Raw genomic sequence first — 8,263 nt, 5'->3', positions numbered from 1 at the left:
TCATTGTTGTTTGGCGGGCCCGAGCTGGAATCAAACCCGCCACCTTAGGTGTATGTGGCTGGCGCCTTAGCCACTTGAGCCAGAGGTGCCGAGCCACTACAAAAGTTTTAAGACAGACTGTGTTGTGGGGCATCGTTCACTTCCTAGAAACAAAGTCAACAGTGTCCTTTCTGATTCACCTGTGCAAGGCTCAACGTGCCCGGCTTCTCGGTGCTGCTGGGAAGCCTTCACTGTTTCCCTCTACACGTATTTTACATTTCTTGACTTCTGTGTGTCTCAAAACTTTCATAAGGACCCATGTAGTATGAATACGTGTAACACTTCTATGAACACTTCTGCACAACTCCTTAGGTGAACGTAGCATTCATTTTCCCTAGATAGATATATAACCCGAGGAGGAATTGCTGGCCATTGGGGACATGTATGTTTAGCATTTTTCCTCAGGGGACCTACCGATTTACACTCCTACCAAAACATGTGACCTCCATCATCCCTTGCCTGGATCACTGCAACACCTGACACCTCTTTTGGCACTTGGAGGGCCTTCTCAAAACTGTCCACTGTAGAGTTGATCCTTATTATTTGCAGATTCTGCATTTGCAAACTCACATACTCACTAAAGTTTATTCATAACCCCAAATCAATACTCCCACGGTGCTCTGCCCTCATGTGCAGACACGAACAGAGTGTTAAAAAATTTAAGTCACCCAACATGCAAATTCCTCGCTGAGGTCCAACGAGGCAAAGCCATGCTCTGACCTGGTTAGCTCACCACAAGTATCCTCGGTGGTCTATATATTGGCAATTTTTTGTGGTTTTGTACTTTTTTTTGGTGATTTGGCTGTTTGAAATGGCCCATGAGCCTCGGGTCAAAGTTCTGTCTAGTGTTCTTTTTTTTTTTTTTTTTTTTTAAATCACAAATAGGATTCTTTATTTGTCATTATTAAAAGCCTGAATTTTAGACGGATTCTTAAAAATATGGAACGCTTCACGAATTTGCGTGTCATCCTTGCGCAGGGGCCATGCTAATCTTCTCTGTATCGTTCCAATTTTAGTATATGTGCTGCCGAAGCAAGCACCTGTCTAGTGTTCTTAAATGCAAGGAGGCTTGACGTGCCTTATGGAGAAAACATGTGTGTTAGATAAACTTCGTTCAGGCAGGAGTTAGTGATGTTGGCTAAGAGTTCAGTGTTAAGGAATCAGCAGTATATATTAAATAAGGTAACTTCAAACAGAAACACACATAAAACAAAGTTACGTGCTGATCTGTTGATGAAATGTGACCTGAGGCTCACAGGAACCTAATTCTGTACTTTTCCTAGGAGCAGTGGTTTTAGTATTTGCCAATTCAATGCCCATGGCGACTTGATAGAACATAACTACTGCAAATAATGAGAATCATCTGGAGTTCAAATGGGCCCAGGAATTTTATGAATCATTTTTCATTCAAATTGTTTACATAAGACAGGGCCTTAGAAAAAACTTTTGCCCAGGGCTCTGCACATCCTAGGGACAGTCCTGTCCCTCTGCGGGGTTGCTCTCATGTAGGTAGTAATGTGCTGTGAAGGGGATGAGCCTTCGGTATTTAGAGCCACCCAAACCTGCTTCTACCACTGTCACCCAGCTGCCAGGGCAAGAGGGACACAAAGGAGACCATGGCAGGGCCCCCCCTGTTACATGCTAGAGCTGCCTTAACAAAATACTAAACAGTGGATTAAACAACAGAAGTCTGTTGCTCACAGTTCTGGAGGTTCAAAGTCCAAGGTGAGGTTCCAGCAGGGACAGCTCTACCTGAGGCCTCTCTGCTTGGCTTGCAGATGGGCACCTTCCCACCGTGTTCTCCTGTGGCTTTTTCTCTGTGCCTGCATATCCCAGGTGTTTCTTCCTCGTTTTATAAGGATATCAGTCATTTTAGATTAAAGCTGTACTCTTGTAATGCTATCTAATCTTAACACCTCTTTGAAGGCCCTATCTCCAAATAAATTTACATTGTATTGGCCAGAATTCTCCAGAAAGATGGAACCAAGAGGAGGGAGGGAAGGAAGGGAAGACAGAGAGAGAGATGGATGAGAAGGAATTTATTAGGAGACTTGGCTCATGAAATTATGGAGGGTGAGAAATTTCCTAAGAGGCTGTCTGTAAGCTGGAGACCTTGGGATGCCAGTAGCATGGCTCATCCAAGTTCAGAAGCCTTAGAACTAGGGAAGCTGACTGTGTAATTCTTAGTGTAAAGTCAAAAGTCTGAGAACCCAGGAGGCTGCTGGTGTAAGCCCTGGAGTCCCAAGGCCAGAAAGCATGGAGTTCTGATGTCCAAGGGTAGGGGAGAAGAATATCCCAGCTCTAGGGGGTGAGAGAGAGATAGAGAGAAAGAGAGAGAGAGAGAGAGAGAAAGAGAAAGGAAATCCACTTTTTCCTTTAGTGTTCTATTCAGGCCTCAGTTAACTGGCTAGTGCCAGCCCACAGTGAGGACGGGTCTTCACCTCTCAGTCTCCTGATATACAACCTCCTCTGCAAACATCCTCACACACGGGAATGCTTTCCTAGTCCCCTGGGTATTCCTTAATCTGGTCAAGTGGACATGGAAAACTAGCCACCATGGGGCTTCCACACATGGATTGGGTGGGTGGGTGGAGCACAATTCAGTCCATAACAGGCCCATTTGGAAGAACTCACTGTCTAGTCATTCATCTTTCAGAGAATGACCATGATGCTTAATTTTAGGTATCAACTTGCCTGAGTTAAGGGATGCCCAGATAGCTGACTGTGTCTGGAAGAGACGAGCATTTGAATCAGCAAAGTGAGTGAAGAAGATCCACCAACCAACATGGGCAGTGAGCACCATCTAAACCAGGTGTCCTCAAACTACAGCCCTCGGGCCACATGCAGACCACTTAGGACATTTATCTGACCCACCAGGTGTTTTTGCCACCACTGCCTGTCCTGCTTAGGAGCCGACTCATCCTGGGGCCTGCAGTCCAGCCCTCCAATGGCCCCCTGTTTAAAAAGTTTGAGGACCTCTGAAACCATTGAGGGCTCAGACAGAGCAGAAAAGTGAAGGAAGGGCAAATTCTCCCTCTCTCTGCCTGAGCTGGGACGCCCATCTCCTCCTGCCCCTAAGATGCTGGTACTCCTTGTTCTTGGCTCTTTTGACTCTGTGACTTACACCAGTGTGCCTCATGCCTCTGCCCCAGGTCTCAGGCCTTTGGAATCAGATTGAATCACACCACTGGCTTTCCTGGTCCTTCATGTGGCAAATGGCAGATCACAGGACTTCTCAGCCTCCATTACCACGTGAGCCAATTCTCATAACAAATCCCCTTTTGCATATCTGTGTACATCCCATTGGTATGTTTCTCTGGAGAACCTTGACTAACACGGTTGCCAGAGAGGCTGAGGGAGGGATGCAGGGGTCCGAGGGAGCCAGTGCTGACCTGACACTCACTCTCTGATGTTGCTGTGCCTTCTCAGGGCTTTTCTCCCTTGACCACCTGATACCTAGCTAAGGATGCTGGCAGAGCAGTGGATGATCACTAGTCTGTGGGACTCAGAAGAGCTGGGTTGGAGTCTATGAGAAACTTGGAGGAAGTCGATACCAGCCTCAGTTTACTCATCTGTAAAGTGGGATCTGAACCACTGCCCTCCTTCAGCCTCACAAAATTGTTGTGATGATCAAATGGAAAGAATTGACATGGAGGTGTTGTGTGAACTATGAAATCCGAAAAACCAAGAATGGAAAGGCAAATACAGGTTACAAATTTACCCCTCAGGGCCAAGTTTACCTGGTCAAGAGTAAAAAACATCCTTCTGTGCTGACTTGGTATGTTTCAGGAGTCCCTCTTGGTTGGGTCCAGTGAGCAGGAAGAGAAGCCAGCCCAGTCTTGCCAGTGTGTCCACACACTTCTTACTGGCACCGGGTCATCCTGTGATTTTCAGTTAAAATTCTCCAGCCCTAGAGGCTAAATAAATCACCTTTTTTAGGTTGTTGAAGAAAATACACGCACTATGCATTTGTTATTTAGACACTACCACAGGCCTAAAAGCAATTTATTAAATTTTTTAAGAAAGAAGACATTTTAAAAAGAAAAGTCAAGCATTATGATGAGACAATATTGTCAAGAAACCCCAAATGGAAATACTTCAATATAAAATCAATAAAGACACGAAGCACGGTGAGATGAAAAACACGTAAACCCAACTTTGAATCTTTTAATACATTTCATAAAAGTGCCAGGTGATGAAGCCTAAATTTAAAACACTTTATGAAAATTTTTAAAAAGATGAATACTTAGGAAAATCTATAAAAATGGTGATGCAAAAATTCAATGGAATAACTCAGGGTGGCAGGAACTTTTCTAGTCTTCCTTTCTAAATTTGGCCTGATCTGGGCGGTGATTCCCTCTTTCTGCTCCTGCCCCATATTTGTCCCCAGCAGCCTATCCTAGGAGGAGTCAAATCCACCATTAATAACCCACAATTGACCAATTAGGTTCAGCTGCAAAGCTGGAATTACTCAGTTGAAATTTTAAATGTTGCAGTTCAGTTTAGGAAACAAATTAGACCAGAAAGGCTCGTTTTACGTAATGAGCAAATTTACCATCATTAGTGGCAATTAAGATAAAGTGTTAATGACTCTGTTTACCTTGGTGGGAAAACACGCAGGGTGCAGGGACTGGAGGCAGACTGGAGCAGACACAGGGCTTTGCCTGGGATAGAAAATGCCCAGGGCATGGAGGAAGTTCCTTTTCTCCCCTCTTAGAATGTTGAAAGGTAAGCGTTCTTAGGGAGCAATATTTTCCAGATGTGGAAACTGAGGCTCAAATCATGGACAGAGTTTACCTGCTCATGGCCTCGAAGCAAGCAGGTAAACCCAGCTCAGAAACTCTGCCCACTCCAGTGAGCTGCCTCACAGGCATATAGAGGTTCTGGGATGGAAAGGTTTTGGGGAAGCAGGAGGAAGAGTGGGCCATTTATAAAGCACACCTAGGTGCCACCATAGAGTTGGTTAGTATGTGTGCATGTTACAGAATTAGCTAACTTAATCCTAACAACCACAGCTTTCCTGGGGAGGCCTTATTAGCCCCGTTTTACAGATGAGAACATTGAGGCTGGGAGAAGTAAAATCATTTGCACAGGGTAACACAGCCTATTCCAAATCCTTGGTTTGGTCCATTCCCCCCTCAAAGCCTCCAGGGTCTTCTAGCCCAACGCCTCCTCCTTTAATGCCTGTGACCAAGCTCAGCCTAACCCTTCCAGAGGAAGTCCAGAGTGGAAGACAGCTATCAAAGGTGCCGTGGGCCTGCAGAAGCCTGCCCACTGCTGTCTGCCACTGTGACACAAGGGGAGGGCTGTGGCACTGTTGAGCTCAGGAATGGAAGGCAGCAGGGAGATAATTAAGGGGTAGGGAATTGAAACAATTATGCAGCTAATTGAAGCCCAGTGGCTCACTTTCCCTAAACATCTGGGTGCCAGGCCCAGAGGGTTGACAGCCCAAACCATCCAGGTAATGGTGGCTGAACAGTCGCCTGAAGTGGGGACTCTGGGAACCTGAAATTCTTGCTTCGGGGTGTGTCTGCAGCCTCCTTATTTTTGAGGTGAAGGCAGGCAATGGGTGACATTGCCACCCACAGGATTGGCTGTAGTTCTCATTTAATTAGGTAGAGAAACTTTCCTAGGACCGTGGACTCAATAATTCCTCATCACTTTTGTCATTTCACTGAATTATCACGGTTTCACACATAGAGAAGCTGATCCCTGGACAGGAGGAGAGATTTGCACAAAGCCACACACCCACCCCTGAAGTGACTTGAATACCTGGCTCTGTTGATTTTCTGGCCCGGTCTGTCTCCCCTGCCTCACGCTGTCCCTCATAAGCTTTCCCCTCGCTCTTGCCTTGCAACAGAAGTTTGGACACGTGTCTTCCACGACCAGTCTTGCCACCTCCTGCCCCTCCCATGGAGACAAACCTATTTGCCATCCCCGGAACGAATGTTGAGGTCACCGTTTCAGGAGCCTGAATTCTCCTCATAGCCCAAAGCCCAGCTTTGGTGTTTGTTGTGTACACAAAGGCAGCCTAAGTTAGCACATGTGTTCCAGCGGCTTCCACCCCCCATCCCTGCCCCAGGGACCCACAGGGAATTCTGCTAAGATAATTATCTCCAACTGGGGTTTTGTTCAGTCCTCTGGTAAGACAAGCTCCCCGTTTAGAATAATAAGGCTCTGCTATTGAAGGCTAGCTGGGAAATATTTTTCAAACAAGCAAATCACGTATGTGTTTCACATATGCCGCTCATTAAGGTTTATAAGACCTTTTGGTCTTCACAATAAAGCTTGTTTTTTTTAAGGTGAAAATCAGCATGTACTTGGTTACTGCCAGCACCCTGTTTCCCTCTTCAGATGGGACAAAAATCCCGGGAAGTGTTGAAAGGGAATCAAAGAAGCTGATGCCTCTCCTGTGAAGTCTCCATCCTGTCTGGACCCTTCTTGCACACGGGGCTCTGTGATTTAGAAAACAAACCGCATCTTTAACTCAATGATTCGAAAACTGGCAGCATCTTAGACTCACCTGGGAGATCTCAAAACACCCACGCCTGAGATCCAGCCTGCCAAATCCAGATTAAGTTGATGGGAGACTATTCCCTGGCATCAGGTTTAAAGCTTCTTGAGTAACTGTAATGTGCAGTCAAGGTGAAGACCTTCAATTATCTCAGGGAGCCCTCAAGCAGCACTGCAGGTAGGCGGGCAAGGAACCATTCTCCCATTCTAGAGATTAGAAAAACAAGGCTGGAGGAGCAGCTGCAGCAGGCCTGTGGATGGCAGAGCAGAGGCTTGAAACTGCATCTCTGGACACTTTCTTCCAAGCCCTCTTCCTCTCAGCCCATGAAGTAGTACTAGCCACTGTGCACTGAGCCCAGGGCTGTGTATGTGATCTCATTCTGTCCTAATGAGTCACACATATCGGTATGGTGAGGTCCATTTCACAGATGAGAAAACTGAGGTTCAGAGAGACCGAATGACATCCCTAATGTCACACCAAATGCAGAGGACTGACTCCAAAAGTCCTGAACAAGACAGATAACTTGGACCATAGGAATCTGGCCATGAGGCTGCCCTCTCTGGGCAGTATGACCTCTCATTCCTGCATTTAAACCATTTCTAAGGTTCTTAAAGGATGTTATGCAGAAAGAGGATACAAAAGTCATTTATCAACCAAATATTATTGACTGTCTATGATGTGCCAGACACCCTGGCCACTGATTTATCTACATGCAAAGCATTTTACTCCTGGGAGACAGGTATTGCTCTCCACGTTTTTAAGGTGAGGGAGCTGAGGCCCAGAGTTGCTGAGTGATTTGCTGGAGGTCACGGAGCTGTTAAGGGCCGGATTAAACTCCAGAGCCTCCAGCCTTTCCCTGCCCCATGGTGCTGTCCCACCCATGTCTAAATGCTCAGGTGTGACCTGCCCAGTTAGAGAGGAGAGTTTCAGGCAAATTTGAAAACAACAAAGATAATTAAAAAGAAGGAAAATGCTTTTATTATGGCCTGGGCTGGATTTCATTGTTTTTGAAGTCCTGTTAATTTGGTACTGGGGCATTTTAATCAATTCGGTTTAAGCTCATTATTTATGAGTGTGCTTTTGCTTTCGTTATTAATTAAGAACATCATTCTCTTTCAATATTCTTCCACCAAACCGTTCTTTGCCTCCTAGTTTCTTTTCAACATGGCCAGAGGGGGCGGGCAAAAGTAGAAAACTGTAACTTGGGGAAAGCCCAGGGCAGGAATCAGGAAAGCCGGGCTGAGCCTATCACTGCCCCTCCCCTCAGCGTGACCTTGGACAAGTCCCTAGACTTCCCTAAGCCTCAGTTTCTTCTGCAAATGGTCTCTATCCCCTCTCCCGATGGAGGGTGCCTCGAGAATGGAAATGAGATAATCAAGATAATGCATTGAAATCTATAAAGGGTTATGCATACAGGAGGGTTTGTTGCTAAGGAAAGTATTGCTATGAAAAACTAAAAACTGTTTACTAACAATGGTGAAAAACATGCAGTGTTATTCCTATTTGAAAAAATGTAGACAGCAATTGAACATGACACGTCTTCACCAGTGTCCTTGGAGTTCCAGGGAGCCACCAGCTATAGACTGTAGAATCTGCCGCTACTGTGTTCATCCCACAACTACAGGGTGTGAGACGTTCAGCCAGTGATGGGACCAATGCTCAGGCAGGTGGACGGTGAAGCAGAATAAGGTGAGGACTAGGGCAGAGGGA

The 8,263-nt window shown here is 45.9% G+C and overlaps 1 non-coding gene across 1 annotated transcript; it reads right to left on the bottom strand.

Moving 5' to 3' along the window:
• Positions 1-972: 972 nt before the first annotated feature.
• On the bottom strand, positions 973-1,079 carry LOC111724372. Its single transcript, XR_002772674.1, has one exon. It is a non-coding gene; the product is annotated as a U6 spliceosomal RNA (small nuclear RNA).
• Positions 1,080-8,263: the final 7,184 nt, after the last annotated feature.

The sequence above is a fragment of the Otolemur garnettii genome, unplaced genomic scaffold (assembly GCF_000181295.1).
Source record: "Otolemur garnettii isolate 467f Iridium unplaced genomic scaffold, OtoGar3 scaffold00022, whole genome shotgun sequence".
Classification (NCBI taxonomy): domain Eukaryota; kingdom Metazoa; phylum Chordata; class Mammalia; order Primates; family Galagidae; genus Otolemur; species Otolemur garnettii.
This window is presented reverse-complemented; position numbering and strand designations above follow the sequence as displayed.